This window comes from Callithrix jacchus, chromosome 7 (assembly GCF_049354715.1).
Source record: "Callithrix jacchus isolate 240 chromosome 7, calJac240_pri, whole genome shotgun sequence".
NCBI classification, from domain to species: Eukaryota; Metazoa; Chordata; class Mammalia; order Primates; family Cebidae; genus Callithrix; species Callithrix jacchus.
The window spans coordinates 59,015,069-59,035,624 of record NC_133508.1 but is presented as its reverse complement, the minus strand read 5'-3'; the positions used below and the strand labels follow the sequence as shown (position 1 = coordinate 59,035,624).

The 20,556-nt window shown below is 53.6% G+C and overlaps 1 long non-coding RNA gene across 1 annotated transcript; it reads right to left on the bottom strand.

Moving 5' to 3' along the window:
• Window positions 1-1,580: 1,580 nt before the first annotated feature.
• LOC144577145 (uncharacterized) lies at window positions 1,581-6,563 on the bottom strand. The gene is made up of 2 exons (XR_013520452.1): window positions 6,420-6,563; window positions 1,581-2,026 (listed from the first exon to the last, which is right to left on the bottom strand). It is a non-coding gene; the product is annotated as an uncharacterized LOC144577145 (long non-coding RNA).
• Between the last annotated feature and the right edge of the window lie 13,993 nt (window positions 6,564-20,556).

Below are 20,556 nucleotides of genomic sequence, written 5' to 3'. Positions count from 1 at the left end.
GGCTTGTAGCTCTCAGGATCCGACCCCTCCAGGGAAAAGGGCGAGGCAAGATGAAGGGAATAGGAACAGCTGTGTATTGAGCATCGGTGATGTCCCAGGTGCCAAGTGCTAGGCTCCTTGCTGGTGGCACAGAGCAGTCAAGGCAGATGCTCAGGGTCTTCCTGAACCTCAGTTTCCTTATCTGTCCAGTGTAGATGATTAATCTACCTCGTAAGATTGTAGGGAGAGCCCAGTGTGATCATATATCTACTGCACTTCATCTCAGCCAAAAGGGCAAGAAGCGAGGTGATCATGTATGTAATGTGCTACACTAGCACCCGCCCAGCACCCGTCATCATCACATCACCATCAGCACCGCCGTCTATCCCCTTCTTCTGGTCTGGTCCAGCCCATGCAGGACTCAGCCCTAAAAGGAATCTCTTGACCCCAAATCAGAAAAGCCTGAGCTCTCCTACCAGCTCTACCATTAACCTTCTGAGTTCCCCAAACCTCAGTTTCTTCACCTACAGAATGAGCCCCAGTCTGTGTGGGAAGGCCTTAGGGACAGGCAGCAAGGTCACTCATGGAAAAGTGTCTCGTGCCAGGCCTGGCCAAAGCAGGTGCCCAGGGACACTAATTTCCTTCTTCGTTGAGTGAAAATGAAATTGTGTGACAGGGTAGAGCAAAGACACAACAAAACTTCAGCTAGTTCTTAACAAGCATGTGCCGGGCGCCTCACGCATGCCTAAGGATTTTGCTAATTTACTCAATCTTCCTAAACAACACGATGGGGCAGATCAAGCCATTATCCCCATTTTACAGAAATGGAAATTGGGCCACAGGAAAGCAAAAATTCCATCGAAGCCTCCAATGCTGCTTAAAGCTCATCAATAGAAGCACTCAGGTTGATTTAGCAGCCACTATGGGCCAGGGAGTGCCCCAATCCCTTCCCCGTGTTAGTCCCTTCAACCCTCCCAAAATGCTCAAAGTAGCTACTATCGTTGACTCCATTTTACAGGTAGGAAACTGAGTCACAGAGAAGTAAGGTCACTCATCCAATCAGCAAATGGCTGAGCCAGATTCAAAGCCAGGCCTTGGTGACCCCTCTGCCTGGTTCTCTTAACCGCTATGCCAGACCTCACCTGGAGCCTGTCACTCCCCTGAGGCCTCAGCACCACCCAGGGGCGTAGGCCAGACCCCCATGGCTTCAGGGGGTGATCGGGAGGATATTAGGTATCCTCAAGGAGCTGGAGTCTCAGGTGGGGCAAAGCTACCTTCGCTGGAAGGACAAAAACTGACTCCCCCAACCCCACTGGTTCCCTAGACGGGCAGGGAACAGGTGCGCTGGTCCCTGGCCCTGGGCTAAGTGAGGGGAAACTTGCTTGGCAGCCAGGGTCCTGCGTGAACAAGAAGAAACCCAGCCTGCAGCCCCTCGGCCCTGGTGGGAGATTAACAAAACAAATACCCCAACAATTTCTTTTTCAACACTCGGGGAGGGGGGCCGTGTGTCGGGGACAGGAGGAAAACATGGGGACATTTTACCCCCTAAATAACTTTCCCTCTGTTTAGTTTCACACAAATGTACACTCAAGTGCTAGCAATTTTTTTTTACATTTTTATTTTATTTTGACAAATGCTCAAACTTTCCTGCCACAAATTATTCTTGGCCAGGTTACAAGTAGAAAGGCCATGTGTATCCTTTACTTGACAAAAAGAGAGTTGGGGGGAAAAGGGAAGGTTCGTATGAAATATTTTGGTTGTGAGTTTGAGATGGGATTGCTGACTTAATGCTCCCGATGGTGCCTTTGCCTGGAGTCCACGGGGTCTCACCCTCTTGCACATGAGCTGTTTCGACGTGGTCTAAATCCTTCCACTGCTGCGCTTACCTCCAGCTGTCCTGACGGGATTTCACGGTCCTGGTTTCACGGAGCCAATTTGGAACAGCACTTGGCAAGGGCAGACTGGAGCTGGCACTGGTGCATCTCACCTCACCCAGGCCCAGCAGAGTCTTGCACCTGGGCGGGCTGGAGGGTCCTGTTTGCTGCATCTGGGGATTGAGACAGAAGTTCCAGGGGGACCTGCCCTGCCTTGCCCAGGACCCAAGGAAAGGGCTGGCTTCAAGGCCTCCCGGGATGCGAGGAAAGCAGTGAGCTGTTTCATTCACCTTGCCCCTGCCCCATCCTCCAGCCTCCTCCCCTCCTGCAGGCCCAACCCAAGCTCCCCTCCCCAGCCTCATCCTGACCACTTGGTCCTCTGGAGCTTTGCTCCAGCCAGGGCATCTCAGACACACCGAGCCTTTCCCACCTCAGCGCCTGGGCCTGTGCTCCTCCCTCTGCCTGGAACCTCCACCCCTCCCCTCTTCTCATGAAGGGCTCCGCATGGCGGTCACCTCCTCAAACACTTTTCTGACTGCCTCCTCCAAAGCAGGCCTTGCTCTCTGCCACCTTAGCCCCTGGTTGGTTTCCCTCATAAGATGTAGGCAATTTATTCTAGCTTTATTTGCCTATGTTCTTGTTCATTGTTGTTTTTGATGGTTCTTTCTAACTAAGGTGGATAAATGACAAGTACATAAATGAATGAGTGAATGAGTAAGTGAGTGAAGGAGTGGTGAGTGAATAAATGAATAAGTGAATGCATGAATGAGTGGTGAGTAAATACATGGAGAAGTGAATGAGTGAATAAATGTATGAGTGAATGGATGGATGGATGCATGAATTAGTGAATAAGTGAACAAATGAATGCATGAATGAACAAGTGAATTAATGTATGATAGTGAGTGAATAAATTAGTAAATGAGTAAATGAAGGAGTGGTGAGTGAATAAATGAATGAATGGATGGATGAATGAATGAGTTAGTGAATAAATGAACAAGTGAATGCATGAATGAATGAGTGAATTAGTGAATGATAGTGAGTAAATAAATTAGTGAATGAGTGAGTGAATGAACCTGAGTGAACAAATAAGTAAAGTGGTGAGTGAATGAATGAGTGAGGCATCCGGCCTGAGAGGATGCTGCAGGTCCGCTGCAGGGACCGGGAACACCTGCAGACCTTCCTCCGGGAGAAAAATCCTGCAGCCACTTCAGAAACCATTTGAAGTTTATTCCTTTTGTTTTCACTTGAGGATGAGAAGCCTGGAACCATCTATTCCCCTGGCCAAGCCCGGGCCACCGGCAACTTCATTTTTATCCCCAACTGCCACTGACAGTGTTGCATTTGGTTTCAGCATAGGTGAAGACCCCATGTCTCTGAGCATCTCACTCCCCCTGAAGCCTGGACCAATTTTCCATTCCTAACATTGACATGATCCCTGGCTGTGCATGGCTGCCCTTGGCAAGAGATGCCCCCGCAGGGCTGCTTGGGGAGAGCATGGTGGTGCTGGCCTAAAGTTCTTGGGTGTCCGCCAGTCCAGTGGGGGTCTTTGTCCCCAGCAGGGAGGGTCTAGACCCTCTTGGGACCTGACTATATCATCAAGAATATTTCAAGGCCGCTTCCTATAAAAGCACAATCACCCAGCCACCTGAATTGGTGTCCACTTCAGTGCCCGTGAGTGGGGCTACACTCACACCATTTAAGTCAGGCAGATCGTACTCAGATCGTGTGTCGTAAGCAGATGTCGTCATGAACTTTTCAATGCATGCTCTCGCTCTCAGAGGTGCTTTGAGGCAGAGATTCGGAATCCCATTTGACAGATGAAAGCACTGAGGCTCGGAGAGAGGCTGTGAATTGGCCGAAACCACCCAGCAGCTCTCATCGCCGCACTGTCACCAGGCCCCTTCTCCTGCTTTGATTTGTGGCCACCACCACGGCCCCCATCCCCCAGTGTGCAGGCCAGACATCCGGGAGTTGCCTTTGATGCCTTCTTCCCCTCAGCCCACATCTGAAGGGTCCCCCAGTGCTATGGGGTCTGCCTCTGCTCCCCTGTAAGCACAGGTAAATGCTCGACAAATGTGTTCTGGGTTCACAGTTATCAGCCTCAATTTGCATGGCCACAGAACGACTGGTGAAACCATGAGCCCTAATGTTACTTCAGGAAAGTGTTCACTTTAGTAGTACAGTGAATGTGTTTATGGAGCTCTGTGATTTATAATCATGCTCTCATTTTATTGCTTAGTAGCTTGAGGCTAAACTTTCCTAATCTTTTCTTTTCTTTTTTTTTTTTTTTTGAGATGGAGTCTCACTCTGTTGCCCAGGCTGGAGTGTGCAGTGGCACAATCTCGGCTCACTGCAACCTCTGCCTCCTGGGTTCAAGCGATTCTCCTGCCTCAGCCTCCTGAGGAGTTGAGATTACAGGTGCCTGCCACCACGCCCAGTTAATGTTTGTATTTTTAGTGGAGTTGGGGGTTTTGCCATGTTAGCTAGATTGGTCTTGAACCCCTGACCTCAAGTGACCCACCCACCTCGGCCTCCCAAAGTGCTGGGATTACAGGTGTGAGCCACCCTGCCCAGCCGAGGCTAAACTTTCTTATCCCTTCATAGAAGCCCTGACGCTTCTCTCTATCAATTATAACAAAAATTAATGGCTACTTCTATATAAGTGAGTTCATGAGCAATAATTTTGAGGCCAATGACATGGAATTGTGAGAAATAAAACTGCATCTGGACAGGATGTCCAGCCAGCATCCCCGGTAAAGGACCCTTGTGCTCGTGGTGGTCTTCAGTGGGCTAGATAGTAGTTATGGCAGGGAAAGCAGAGTATGTCGCCTGCCATCTGTGAAGCTCTAGAGGGGACATGGCTCCCCCATCTCTGCACCCCAGCTCTGAGTACCAGTAGAGGCCAAGAAGCCGTTGTTAAATGCAGTCCTCCAGCGTTCCTGCATCCACCCCTAGTTAGGGAGGAGAGAGATTCATGGGGAGATATGGGGCAGTGTGTAGGCTGGGAGGAGAGGTGACAGAAGGGATTGCAGGCTGGAGGAGGCCCGTCCACTTGTAGCAGAATCCCCTGGACAGGTAGGGTGAGAATGTTCAGTGAGGGAGCAGGAGACTGGGCTGGGCAGGTGATTTACCTGAACGTACAGGTAAGTACTCAACAGGTATGTCCTGGGAGTGCTGCTATCAGCCTCAATTTGCACAGCCACAGAACAATTTCTCTGCTAAACACCTTCTCTGTCTTGGGTCTGGGCCCTGGGCACCCATCCTGGTCCTGCATGCAGTATGATGTGTTGCTCGCCTCCTGTGAACCAGGCACCATCTAAGTACTGGGGATACTCAAGGAACCTCTCTGCCAGTGGGTTGTGAGAAACGACAGACAGGCCGGGTGCAGTGGCTCATGCCTGTAATCCCAGCACTTTGGGAGGCCAAGGTGGGAGGATTACGAGGTCAGGAGTTCAAGACCAGCCTAGCCAACATAGTGAAACCCCATTTCTACCAAAAATAAAAAAATTAACCTGGCTTGGTGGCGGGTGCTTGTAATCCCAGCTACTCAGGAGGCTGAGACAGGAGAATTGCCTGAACCCAGGAGGCGGAGATTGCAGTGAGCCAAGATCACACCATTGTACTCCAGCCTGGGCAACAGTGGGAGACTCCATCTCAAAACAAAAAAAGAAAGAAGGAAAGGTGTGATAATCATGGGAAGCAGGGCAGGAACAGGCAGAAAAGATCGATAAGACAGAAAGAAGAGAAGAGACCAGTGAGCGATAAAAGGAAACTTTTCATAATCTTGGGTAGGGAACCCCTTCCTTGGCACATTAAAAAGCCTAGAAGCCATGAAGAAAAAGACAGGTGAATTTCAATAAGTAAACCTTAAGCTTTGAGGAGGAAGAAGGCTTTGGGCAGGAGATGAGGGAGGGGCAAGAAGGGGCGAAAGGCACTGATCAGGACCACAGTGAGATGGTGGCCCCAGGTCCCTGAGGTCCCAGCACATGGCTCCACCCTGTCATCCCCAAGTTCACACCATTCCTGTCTCCGCCTCTCTGGCACTCTGTGCTGTTCCTGTCCCTGTCCCTCCCTTCTCAACCCCACGGCCCCAGTCAGTGGACTCTGGGTTCAAGCTGTCCCTGGCCTGGCAGCTCCCCCGATCATCCCCCACTTCCTCTGCCTCCACTCCTACCCAAGGACTTGACCTTGAAAGAGGAGGTAGAACCACTCACTTGGGCCCTGAAGAAGGCACCCATCCCTGCACCAACACAAGCCTGCCGGGGGCTCCCTCACCCCACGTTCCCAGGCCCCCTGCCCTGCCCTGGACATGCTGGAGTTCCTCCCAAAGATGGTCAGGCTTGAGGGAGTCCTGAGGGCTGTCCTCACCCTGCCCCAGAGTGGCCACCTCCCTCACAGGCCCCCCTGGGCACCCTAGCTCCAGTGCTCTTTCGGGACCTGTCACAGGGCTGTCCATAGCCTCAGCAGCCGCTGAGCTGGGGCCACACAGCTCTGGCTGGCTCTGCCCTCCTTTGCATCTGTGCCTGCCCACTGCTGACCACCCCGCAGTCCGTGTCCAGACCCTACCTGAAATCTGGGCTTCTTGATCACCTGGAACCAGAAAAAAAGTTGAAATTGTTGGGACATCCAGGACTTTCAAACGCCTGGAGTGGAGTCCAGGAATGTCAGGCAGGGAGGCAGGAAGAAGAAATCCTATGGGTCTGTCTACACAGAAAGAGGAGGCCAGTGAAACAGTGTATTGACTCTGGAAGAATGGGAGCAGAGCCAGAGGTGGGGGGCAGGGCCAGTCTGGAGTGCCAGTGACATGCACAAGCAGCCAGGTGCCAGCAAGGCCATGCCAGGGAGTGGGAAGTTTCCTGTATCTCAGGGACACCAGACCTTGCTGCCCTGGGCCAGCTGGAAACCCCCTGCACTCGGCCTCCCCTGCAGCCCCCAGGTGTGGAGGAGGGATCTCTCCAGGGGAGCAAGATGATCAAAAGGAGAGGTGCCTGTAAATCACCACGGAGCCTCCCTCTCTGCTCTCCACGCACCAGGGAGCCTTCTCAGAACAGCTCAGATGTGGTTCAAGGACTCTTCGGAGATCCCAGCCTGGTGTGGCTCCTCCAGCCACAGCTCAGCCCCTCTGCCAGGTGGAGGGTGGGTGGGGGCAGGGGAGGCCTTCCACTAGACTCAGGTTTTCACCACGAGTCTGACCTCCCACTCCCACCCAACCACACATACATACATGCACACACTCACATGCGCGTGCACACACACGCACATGCACGCACCCACACGCACACACCACACAGCCGGGGGCCAGGCCCCGAACACCCTCCATCAGGTGGGAGGTCCAACTTTGACCACCTGCCTCATCCCTGCCCAAGCTAAGTCCATCTCAAAGGGACAGTATGCCTAGGGCATGTGCTCCTGAAAATTCTCCGGCCACATCTTACCCCTAGAAGCCAACATTTGTTTTAGAAAAATCTCAGATTGACGCTTGAACCGGGAGGCAGAGATTGCAGTGAGTGAAGATGGCACCACTGCTCTCCAGCCTGGTCGACAGAGCAAGACTCCATCTCAAAAAAAAAAAAAAAAAAAAAAGAAAGAAGAAAAGAAAAATCGGATTGAAATGAACACCCAGGGCCCTGCTGCAGGGGGAATGGGGGATGCCATGAGGCTACGCCATGGCAGTCCTTACACCCTGGGCAGAGGTTCCTGCACACGTGGGTCCAGTCTTCAGACCCCAGTTCCTTCCTCCTGCCTGGAGCTTCCTGTGCAGCGGCAGCTTGAAGCCATGGGGAGCATGGCAGGAGTCAGTTCCAATGCCAGCTTCACCCTTTCCTTGTGGCCTTGGGCAAGTCACTTGGCCTCTTTGGTGAGCCCCAGGTTCCCCGTTTATCATCCGTGGAGGAACCCGGCACATAGTAAATACCACGGTCCTAAGCCATGCCTGGGGCCCACTGTGGCTCACGGTCAATAAGAACATCTAAGTCCCACACAGGCGCCATCTCATTCAGCCCTCACAAACACCTGCCTGGGAGATACTCCCGTTATCTCCACTTTACGGATGAGATGATGGGGCTCAGGATGGTTAAGGACTTGTCCAAGGTCACAGGAAGATGCAAGCCCGGGTCTGTCTGACGCCAACACCCAGGTGTCCTGAATCGACTCTCGGCACTGCCCCTTAGTTCAGCTCAGCCCCACCTCAGCTCACCCCAGGGCCTCTCCTGGCTCTAGAGGGGACGGGTGCTGAACCTTTGCACACACACGGAGCCACATAGTGAAGGAAATTTGCAATGTGGCTCCCAGGGAACACAGCCAAGCAAATGCACCATGTGTCCCCCGAATTTGTCCCTAACAGCCCCCAGGTTTACATCTTCCACTACAGGCTTGAGTCACAAATCCCTGATAGCCAACAATTATGTCAAACTCGACATATCTGAGATGGGGTCTCCCCCGCCTTCCCCGCTCCGCCCTCTGTTCCCAGGCCACCATCATGTCTTAGTGGGTTCTGGCAACAGCCTCCTCACTACCCTCCCAGCTCTCACTTACTCCCTAGAATTCCTGCTCAGAGTCCCACAGTGCTTCCCACAACTACCATGCTCACTCAGGGCAAAATCCAAAGTCCCCAGGAGGCCTCCCCAGGGCCCTGTGTGACCCAGAGGCTCTGTTGACTCCTCTCATTCCCCTCATCTGTCCACTCCAGCCGCACTGGCCCCTTTGCTATACCTAGAACCCCCCGAGCATGCTCCCACCTTGGGGCCTTTGACTAGCTGCGTCCTCAGCTTGAGCAGCTTGAGCCTCCAGAGTCACGTCTCTGGCCTCTTGTCCTTCAGGCCTCTACTCAGACATCGTCCCAGAGGCCCTCCATGGCAGGCCGTGTGGCACAGACCCCCTTTCCCCTCGCTCTGCTTCATTTGTTCTCTAGCACTTGTCACTACGCATCGTGTTGTCTGTTTAATATCCATCTCATCACCAAGGACACGCAATTCCATGAGAGCAGGAGCCTCTCCTGCCTTCTCATCTCCCGTTCATGCCTGGAGCCTAGAACAGTGCCTGGCACAAGGCAGACCCTCAATAAACATTTTCTGAGGGAACGAAGGAATGAAGGAAGGAATGTTAGCATAGTGGTGGGGCTGAGGATTGGGCAGGAAGGGTGGAGAGAAGCAAAAAAGGGAAATGTATAAGAGCAGACATGACAGAGCTGTGCAGACATGGGCACGTGTGCATACAGTAGACATGCCACATGCACACACAGACACACATGTGAGCATGTGTGCATACAGGGGTGTACATACCACACACGCACACACAGAAATAGATGTCGGCATGTGTGCATACAAGGGTGGACACGCCACACACACACACAGACGAAGACGTGTGCTGAAGCCTGAGCACAGGCATCACTATGGTAACCATGGATGAATAGGCCAACAGGCAGACACAAAGGCACTATCTACTAACAAACAGACACACACCACACAGATATGCTCACACACAAATATACACACACATGCACGTCCCCAAATATACACACACATCCTCATACATGCATCCCCAAATATACACAGACATGCACATACACACTGGCGCGCACACGCGTGTGCACACACACACACACACACACACAGCTCCTTACCAGCACTCCGCTCTGGCCCCACATCCCCCACCCCAACTCTACACCCGGCTCCCAGGCAGGGAAGCAGCTTTTCCAGGTGACCTCACTGAGCCGGAGTTGAACTCCACCAGCTCTTTTTCAAAGAGGATTTGGCTCCAGTCTCCCTTGTAATCTGCCCCAGGATCAGTGCTCACAGGGGCGCTGGCCCTGGCCTGAGGTCAGGACCTCTCACCTTCTCCCAGGAAGTCACACCGAGTCCTCCCCCGCCCTCCCAGACCCCCAATCAGCTGCTTCCCCTGACCAGTATAACCTGCCTAGCTGAATTCTTCCTGGGTGTTTTCAAACAATTCCAGTTATTTGGGGGGAGGGGCGGTACTATGACTCCCAGGAGGGGTTTGGGGTAGGTGTCAGGGCTAGGGAGCCAAAGGCACACCCTTCAGAGTGGGGCAGATTCTGAGTTGCTTGTGCTACAATAACTAGACCTGGCCCTGCCTCACCCTCTTTTCCAGCCTCTTCCTACCTGACTCTAGCCTGTTTCCCGAAAACATGTGCTGCCTTCTCAAACCTCCAGGCCTTTGCTTCTGCAGGACCTTCTGCCCCCACTTTCCCAGTGAGTGAACTCCTCTGCGTCCTTCAAGACCTCAGTCAGATGTCCCCACCACCTCTAGGCTGGGGCTGCCACTACCTTCTGCCCGTCGTGGTCTCAGTGTTATCCTGGCCTGGCCGAGTGTCCGCCTCCTGACTAAATGGAGGTCTCTGAGGGCAGGAGGGACAGTGATGCCACCATGCCCAGTGCAGATCCCGGTGCAGGGCCTGACAAGGGGCACAGGCCCAGGAAACACTGATGGAATGTGAGAAAGTTGGGGAGGGGAATGAAGGGGTCTGGACGAGGTACCTGGATCAGTCCCTCCCTTGCTTCTGCCTGGAGCAGGACACTCACTGTCTCCAGCCTGTTGCTCCTAAGAGCCTGGGTCACTGAGACCTGTGAAGGGCTGACCCCAAAAGGAAGAGGTGGTGCCAAGAGGGAGCTGCCATGACCATCTGGGGGCTCATTGTGGCCCTCAGGGTTGAGGGAGTGAGGGCTGCTGCTGTCTCACACACGGCTTTACTGTCATCAGCACCACTGTCACCAGCACTGTGCCTAAGCCACCGCCGCTAGATTCAAGACCACCACCCTCCCCCACAGCACTGTCCTCCTGGATCGCTCCGGCACTACCGTGATCATCAACACCACTGGCCAGACAACTTGTATATTGCTCTACCTGCATGTGCACGTGTGTACACACACACACTCTCGCACATACACATACACACACATGCACACACACATACACACACATATGCACACACACATATATACATACACATATACACAGACACAGACACACACACTCTCACACACATATACACACAGACACAAATATACATATACACACATATACATACACATACATGCATATACACAGACACACATACACATACACACATACACATATACACACACTCACATACATACACATGCACATATGTACACACACACACACACACACACACATACATTATTCTGTTCTCCTCCAAAGCACAACTGTATCATTTTCCTCTTTAGACACTCCACCGCCCAGCGGAGAAGAACAGCCATGTTCCAGAAGCTCCATGGTGAGGACTGAAGGACGGGCTCAGTGGATGAGGGGTGGCTCCCATGATTTAGCCCCACGATTTAGCCCCACTTGCTCCAGCTTGTCCAGCCAACAGAGAAGGATGGAACAGGACAGTCTCAAGGCCTAAGAAGACCCCAATGTCCCTCGTGTCCCTGCCTCTGTTCTGGCTGCCCAAGACCAACAGGACCACCAAGGGAATGGTTTCTCTCTGAGTCCCCAAGTTCTACACAAAATAGGCTGAACCTCCGCCTGAAATCCCAGCACCCACAGAGAATATTGGAAAGCCCAAGACACCCTGGGAGCTCACTGAAGCCCACCAGCCCCCGTTTCCTGGTTTGTAACATGGGAAGCACAGGCCCCGCCTTTAGGGCTGCTGGAAGGAGGCTGTGAGAGGTAGCAGGGCAAGCAGCTGGCTCAGAACCTGGCATCTAGCGGGGGCTTTCCCTTAATCTGGCCGCCCCTCGTCCTCTGTACTGCATGTAGAGGTGTTGGTGCTGCTCTGGGGCCGGGGTTTCAGAGGTGAAGACATCAAATGTGAAGCTGAATGATCCCAAGCTGAGCACATTCCCCAGATGCTCATGAGCTCCTCACCAGCCCTACGAAGAACAGTCCGCATTCCCACTGTGCAGAAGAACAAACAGTGATTCATGTAAGGTTACCCAGCCAAGAACAAGGCTCCCATGCCCCTCAGCATGTCAGGAGGCTCTAAGGAGTGCTGTGAAGCCCTGGTCACCGAGTCACCAGGTGCCTCCAACTGGCGCTGCCACTCTCTTGGGGCAGCAGGGGACCAGAGCCTGGCTTGGACGTCCCACTTGGATGCATCCTAGAAAAGCAGTCTGCCCAGGGCCTCAGGCTGCAGAGCCCCAGCTGCCTGGGGAAGTTCTTCCCATAGCCTAGCCCCATACAAGGCAACTGTGTAGTGTGGGGGTCATCCCTGCTCTGCCACACCACTACACTCACTAGAAAGACAGGAGATTGGTGGCCCACACCAGGCCCTGCCCCTTGGACCACTTCCTCTAGAAGATTAAAGAGTCTGGGTTCCCACCACGCCTGCTGATCCCACCATCAGCCCAGGAACAGCTTCCTGTTTGCAGGCATGGGCGCCTGTTGCCATGGTGACCACAGGAGGTGCCCCCTCCAGGTGGCTGATACCAGGCCCGGCCCCACCCTGGGCTGGCCCCTATCACTGAGGCCTGGCTCCTCCAGCAGCTGGGCTGGTAGGACCATCTGGTCTGCGATCAAAGAGGCCGCAAGCAGGCGCTACTCAGGAGCCTGGGCAAGGCAGCCCTTATCTCTCCCAGGCTGGGGAACTTTCCAGACTCAGGGCATCAGCAGCCCAGTGGGGCAGGAGGGCAGGCCATAGGGCGTGGGAGCAGACTGAGGGTCCCTGGGAGTGGCATGGAGAATGGGAAACTCAAGCCTGAGACTGGAGACAGGCAGGTGTGGTCAGTGGCTTGTTTTTAGGATTTGCTGTCCCCAGGTCCCTGTCATCCTGCCCTGGCCTCAGCCTGCCGTGTGACCTGGGGCATAGCACCCCACTTCTCTAAGCCTCGTCTCATCTCCTGTCAAGTGGGAACCACAGTGACAGGTGTGAAGATCCGAAGGTTCAAGACTCACAGGACATCGGTGGGTACTCGGTCCCAATAATAAAGCTGTTAATTACTATTTACTGAGCACAGGCCCTTACAGTGCCTTATCTTCGCAGGGCGTGGTGGCTCACACCTGTAATCCTAGCACTTTGGGAGGCCAAGGAGGGTGGATCTGGTTTGAGAACAGACTTGACCAGCACGGTGAAACCCTGTCTCTACTTAAAAAACACACACACAAAAATTAGCTGGGCATGGTGGCACAAGCCTGTAGTCCCAGCTACTCGGGAGGCTGAGACAGGAGAATCGCTTGAACCCAGGAGGCGGAGGTTGCAGTGAGCCGAGATTGTGCCACTACACTCCAGCCTGGGTGACAGAGTGAGACTCTGTCTCAAAAAAAAAATGGTTTTAAGTGCATTATTTCTTTCAGTGCACACAGGCCCATGAGACGTGGGCCTTACAATCATCCGCCTGCTAGGAAACACTGATTTTTAAACAGGTGAGGAAATTGCCCCACATTGCACAGGTGGCTAGTAAATCTTGCTATTTTCTTCCTGCTATATTTTAGCTGAACTCACAACAGGTCCCAAACCTCCAGGCCCCGAATCTCCATCCTCCCGCAACAGTCCCTCCCACCAGGCCAGTAGTGAAATCTCTACTGGCAGCTCATTTAAAGAAATGAACACCTAACAATAATTATCCTGGGTAACAATTATCATTGACTTGCATGTCTTAGCCTTGATGATAACTAGCAAGTGCCAAGCCCAGGTACTGAGTCAAGTGCTCTGGAATGTTTGTGACACCCCCATGAGACTGAAACTGTGACATGAGTGGGGAAACTGAAGCCCAGAGAGAAGCAGAGGTTCCCAAGGGTCACACCGCAAGCTGGTGTCACAGCAGAAGTGGCAACTCTGGGTGCCTCTCTGTAAGCACAAGGAGCAGGGTGGAAACTGTAGGAGTGGCCTCGTAAGGCTGAGTATTGTGGACCTCAGCCCTAGCCCAGGGTGTGAGTCCAAGGAGGCAGGAAAAGGTAGAACTGGTGAGATCCGGAGGCCGAGCGTGAGTGTGCTCATCGGGGAGAGGAGAGGAGAGAGACATCTCCCCACTGCCCCCACTACCTCCTGTCCCTCAGCCCCGCCCCTGCCTAGGCAGCCTAGACTCCCAGGAAGCACTGTTCCTGCCTCCACCACCCCCTCCCCTGTAGGGAAGACCCCAGTGGGAGGAAGGGGCAGCCAAAGGTTGGGCAAGCGGATGATGGCTGCAGGAAGTACACGCCGGAAATGCCCCCATTCTGGCTTAGCTGAAAGACCCCTTCCCCTGGGGAAGCCCTCACCGAGGCCCACATCTGAATGACCCATTCTCTGTAGATGGCCAAGAGATTGCTTCTAAATTCCAAGCCTAGCCATGCCCTCCTCTCTTATAGCTCTCCCTTATGGCTCCCCATTGTTTCCAGCATGAAGAACCAAGTTCCTTGGTCTGGCATTCAAGGCTCTTTGGGTTCCAGCTCCACTTCTCACCACCTGCCATACAGCTGCATGCACACCTGCAGCACACCGGCACACACACCTGCACGCACACACACATACACACACACCTGCACTCACACCTGCATGCACACCTGCATGCACACACACACACCTGCATGCACACACACACACCTGCACGCACACACACACACCTGCATGCACACCTGCACGCGCACACACACACCTGCACTCACACCTGCACTCACACCTGCATGCACACACACACCTGCACACACACACACACCTGCACTCACACCTGCATGCACACCTGCATGCACACACACACACCTGCATGCACACACACCTGCACGCACACACACACACCTGCACTCACACCTGCATGCACACCTGCACGCGCACACACACACCTGCACTCACACCTGCATGCACACCTGCATGCACACACACACCTGCATGCACACACACCTGCACTCACACCTGCATGCACACCTGCATGCACACACACACACCTGCATGCACACACACACAAATTCACATACACTATACTCCAGTAAGACCCAGCTTCTGCTTCTGGAACACACTTCCCTGCCTCTCCTCTTGGTCTTTGTGCTCTTCTCCCTGCCTGGAACACCCCATTTATTCACAACCTGAGTCTACACTGGAACACGGGCTCCAGGAGGGTGAGGACAGCATCTTTGCCACTGTATTCCTAGTACAGAGCCTCAACTACAGGAGGCTTTGGGTATGCAAACAATGCAGGACTCACGAATGAATGAACAACAGCCCAGAATCTTCTTCCTGTAAATGAAACAGCGCCTAAGAGACCATCATCAATCCCTGCACCTTTCCAGTCTCCCCAGACAATAGAATTCCAGTTCCTTTAGCATTTTCACATTTTCCAGAGAAAATGAGCTTCCAGTAGAAGAGTAAATGACTGAATGGATTCATGAGTTAGTGAGTGAGTGAGTGAGTCAGTGAGTCAGTGAATAAATCAGAGAGCTAGAGCATGAAGCAGACATTTGCTGAAACAGTGACGTATATGGGTGAATAGAGAGGTAAATGAGTGAATGGGCAGAAAGGAAGGAAGGGAGGATGGAAGGGAGGACAGAAGGGAGGAAGGAAGGAAGGGAGGGAGGGAGGGAAGGAAGGAGGGAGGGAGGGAGGGAGAGGAAAATGGAAAAACAAACTCATCCAGGTGGAGGGCACCACCTGTAGAGTCAAACGCATGAGTCAGGTCATTGCCCTAAAATTCACAAGCTTCCAAGAGAGCCCCCAGACCCCCTCCCACAGTTCCTAGACCATAGGTTCTGTATGGTTGGCAAACCGTGGCTCTGGGTCCACCCCTGGCCCACTGCCTGTTTTGTAAATAAAGTTTTATTGGAATACAGCCACACCCATTCATTAAGTACTGTCTATGACTGCTTCCAAGCTACAGTGACAGAGTTGAGCAGTTGCAACAGATACAGCAGGATGACCCGCAAAGCCTAAATATTTACCATCTGACCCTTCCCAGAAAATTGTTTGCCTGTCTCTCTGGGAGAATCTCATGCAAGAGACCTGAACTGGCATCCTGCCTGGGACCCTCCCAGCACAGACTGGAATCCTCCTAGTCTTCAAAGGGTAGCCAGCTTGCACATCTCTGGGACCGGGTCCTCACCACCTCTCCAGGCAGCCCCTCCGGTCATAGGGCAGCTCAGGCTCTTCTTTTGGCTGAGTGGAAATGTCCTCCTTGTCACCACTCCCATCCCGACCTCCCGCCTGGAGCACGGGTGTTTACCCCAACCTCTGCCCTGCGTCCAGCTCCCCGCCAGCCAGGATGGCTCAGGCCCAGCCGGATACAATTCTCAACCAGGGAGGCAAGTGAGTCACCACGTTAAGAGAGGGGACATCTGCTGGGCTCTGGTTCTCAGCTAATCTCACTAATTCTGTGCATGGTGCCCAAGCCACCCCTGCTGCCTCTTGTTTGCATTCAGGCCTGGTGTGGAAGCTTGGCAGGAGAGTCACTCACTCAGAATTCTGGAGTGTTTGGACTCCTGTGTTTATTTCGACTTCGGTTTTGTCTTCAGCCCTGGGATGACTTCCCAAAAGAGCCGGGGCACAGGAGGCTCTCTGACCTCGACCCGGTCCCGTGCACTGAGAGGCAGAGCTATTCTCATTTGACCCCCACACGATTCCTGGCCCCACTTTACAGACAAACACACACAAGTTGTCCAGTTCCTGGTCCCTGGTTCATGCCTTCTTGCTGCCTTCTCATTCTAGAACCTTCCAGAATTATCCAAGAACCACATAGCCTCTGTGGGTGGCTTTGGACCCATTTTCACTGATGCCTGGCTGGTCACTAGAGGAAACTTAGCACCTCGGGGACCAAACACAGTGTCCTTGGGTGGCCATGGTCTCTGCCAAGACAGAAGGCCACAGCTGCGTCCTCGTGGACATCCCAAGACCCCTTCCCCAAAGTCAACGCCCAGCACAGCAGGGCAGGACTCTGCGGCCCCACGTCACAGATGGGAAGACTGACATTTCTGGACAGGGAAGGTCTGGAGTCTAGAAGGCTCGTTTCCCCATAGATTCCAGCCTGTGTTTGTCTTCTTTCCACCGTTCAGTATGCCCATTGCCTACTTAACTGTGACTACTTGGAAAGGGTCCACAGACTTGGGGGAGAATAGGAGGGAGAGAAGAATGAAGGAAGGAAGGAAGGAAGGAAGGAAGGAAGGAAGATAGCCTAGCAGGTAGGAACTCAGGTTCTAGAATCAGACTGGCCAGGTTCAGAGCTGATACCACCACTCACTAACAGAGCCCCCCATCCTCATTCATCAAATGGGGTGCATAAGGCCATCTTATAACTTTTTGAGGGTGAAATGAGGTCATGTGCGACAAGCTCTGGCCCCGAGTCTGGCACAGGCCAGTGGAGGCCCTTCCTTCCTCTAGATACAGAGGGCTTCTTGTCACTCGCTATGTATGTATGCTTATTTGAGACAGGGTCCTGCTCTGCCACCCAGGCTGGAGTGCAGTGGCGTGATCCTAGCTCACTGCAGCCCCAACTCAGGGCTCAAGACATCCTTCCACCTCAGCCTCCCGAGTAGCTGGGACTACAGGCACATGCCACCACACTCAAATAATTTTTAAAAATTTTTTGTAGAGACAGGGTCTTGCTATGTTGCCCAGGCTGGCCTTGAACTCCTGGGCTCAAGAGATCCTCCTGAGTTGGCCTCCCAAAGTGCTCAGATAACAGGTATGAGCCACTGCGCCCAGCTGACCTGGCTGTTTAAATCCAGGGCAAGATCTTGAGCTGTAGTGTGATGCTATTTCTAACCCTTGTTGGTACGAAACCCACTGTGCTATCCCCAGCCCAGCCCTGCAAGGTCCAGCCAGCGGGCTTTGCCGCCGTGGGAGCCTACCTGGCCTGTGGCTGCCCCTGTGGCGTCACCTGCACACATTAATGAAAAATTCACAGTGCGGAGCAGAGCCAGGCCAGACCAGGAAATTGGAAAGTCGCGGGTGCCTTACCTCAGCCCTGCCGCACGCTCTCTGCTTTTATAGCTCCACGTGTAATAACATAAAAGCATAATTTATTAAAGTATCACTTTAAGTGGGGATGACAGGAGGGGGTTCATGCCCGGGGAGCCGTGAGTGCCATATTGACAGGAGATGCCAAGGGCGGGGGGCAGGGCAGAGTCTCGCCACTCCGCTGCCCACTGTCACAGCACAGCCAGCTGGAAGGGTCAGGGAAGGGTCCAGGAGCCCGGAGAAGCCTGTGCAAAGGCAGAGCCTGGAGGCAGAAGCAGAGCAGCATGGCTTTGAATCCTGGCTGGTGGCCTTGGATGGGTCGGCTGCCCTCTCTGAGTGGCAGTTTTCTCATCTGTAAATGGGAGGATTTGCTCGGAGGCCCTGAGCCCCTCCTTAGCGGCTCTCTTCCTAGGACTGTTCCTCCCAGAGCGAAAGAGACCTCCAGGCACTGAGCTGTGCCAGGAAATGGCCCTAGAATTGCCTCATTAAACACGAAGGGCTATTTACACTGGAGAAACAAATATTTATCTCTGGATGGAGAAGGAGGTAGGGCTTTGGAACCCCAGTCTGGCTCAACCCTGCCGGGTGGGAGGGGGAGGAGAAAGGGCAGTGGGAGGGTGCAGCCCCTGAGAGAACAGGACCTGGGCTGGGAGTCACGCAAACCTGGGTTCAAAGCTCAGCTCTGCCACCACCCAGCGCAGGGTCCTCACTCCCCTGTGCCTCTGTGTCCTCCCTGGAAACACGGTGCTAAGAGCACCCCGACTTCTCAGGTCCAGTGGAAGGTTCAGTGCCTGGAATGGGGTAGAAGTCCAGGTGTGGCCGCCTCGATGCCAGGCACTGGGCAAACTCCTGCGATCGTTTGTGGAAAAAGGCAACAGGTATTTCTATTAGAAAAAAAGGCGTGCAGGGAGAAGGTCTTACATGGTGACCTACAGAACTCCAAGGAGCTGGCAGCACCAGGGAACACAGCCTGCAGAGGGTCAAATAAATCGATCAATACATACCTGGTGACAAAATGCACAGCAGCCGACTCGTAGGTTCACAGGCCTGTCACCCTAAGGGAAGGATGGCTGGGCCACCACCCGGGGGCCAGGATGCAAAATTTCAGAACTCAAATCCAAGAGCATCCATTTCTTATTTTTTATTTTATTTTATTGTATTTTCTGAGACGGAAGCTCAGGTTGGAGTACAATAGCACAATCTTGGCTCTTGGCTCACTGCAATCTCTGCCTCCTGGGTTCAAGCGATTCTCCTGCCTCAGCCTCCTGAATAGCTGGGATTACAGGGGCGCACCACAACACCTGGCTAATTTTCCAGTAGAGATGGGGTTTAACTATGTTAGCCACATTGGTCTTGATCTCCTGATCTGGTGATCCCCTTGCCTCGGCTTCCCAAAGTGCTGGGTTTACAGCTGTGAGCCACCGTGCCCGGCCAAGAGCATCCATTTCTACTCTACCTGGAGTCTGGGTGCTGAAATGGGAGAATTTCTGGAATCCAGCCAGTTTCCTCCACCTGCAGAGCTGTCACCCTTGGCCAGGCCACCACCCTCTCCTTCCTGGATTGTTTTGGAAGCCTCCTGGCTGGCCCCTTCCTCTGCCCTTGCCCCCTGCAGTCCTCTCACAGCTGCCGGCGTGCTCTTGCACCTTGGTAGCAGCTGGGGATGGTTGACAGTGACCAAGAAGAACCCTGTGAAATGGACAGAAAGCAGGGGAGTGGGTGATCGGATGTGGGAAGAACTCGCTACATGGGAGAAGCATCCTTAGTGCACCCTGGGAGAAGCTGCAGGGAGCCCAGCGTCAGGGCTGCGGTGAGGGGCAATAGCCTCTTTATGGGCCTGAGGCACAGCGAGGGCCCGGAAGACCCCAGAGGGTGGCAGACACCAAAACACCAGCAAGCTCAGGGTGTGAACAGACTAGACTGGTCAGACAGGAGCAAAGGCCTTCCCTGGAGCTCCGGGGCTGAGCGGCCGCCCTGCCTGCCAGACCTTATTTATCTAACACTGTGGTTGTGCAGTTTGATGTTTGTGGAAACGATTCTGGGGCTCTCCTCCCACAGAGCTCTGGCCCCACTGAGAACTTGAAAGTGACATTCCTCAACCCTGCTCAGGGAAGGGTGGGAGCCCAGCCAGAGGAGAGGGAAGGGAAGGCTAGCAGGAGACAGGGCAAGGAGACATGGTCAAGGTCCCAACAGGAAACAGTCTCACAGAAAAGGGATTTGCAGTCCAGGCATGGTGGCTCATGTCTATAATCCTAGCATTTGGGGAGGCCAAGGTAGGAGGATCACTTGAGGCCAAGAGTTCAAGACCAGTCTGGCCAACAGAGTAAGACCCTGTCTCTATTTCACATATTTTAAAATATGTTTTTAAACATACAAAGCCCCACCACAGTGGTGCGGGTGGGGTTAGGAGGAACTGCCCAGCAATGGCGCTGTACCCAGGGGCTGGTAGGGATAGAAAGCTGTACGGCCCTCAAGCCCGAAGGGTGAAGGGAGAGGGGAGGAATAGTTACTAGATCCCAGAGAGGGGCTGTGTCCAGAGCAGGAGAAGGACAAAGCAGAGAGGCAGCAGAGAAATAAATCCCATGACCCACTTCGGCGGGCACCCCCCACTGCCCAAGGCCAACCAGAAGCCAGATAGCAAGGGACCCAGATGGTGCCACCTGGGGTTGGCAGGTTCCAGAGCCCAGGGCAGGTCCAGGGAGGGGCAGGGTGAGTATGGAGGGATCAGCATCTCTCACAGGTCCTAGGAATTGTCTTTCTGCAGGTGGAATTTGAGCAGGGCCTACCGTGGGTTCACATTTTCTACCTTCGCGTTGGCCTGAAATTCCAGGCATCCCAAAGATCTCTAGCAGCGTGTGGCTCTGTTGC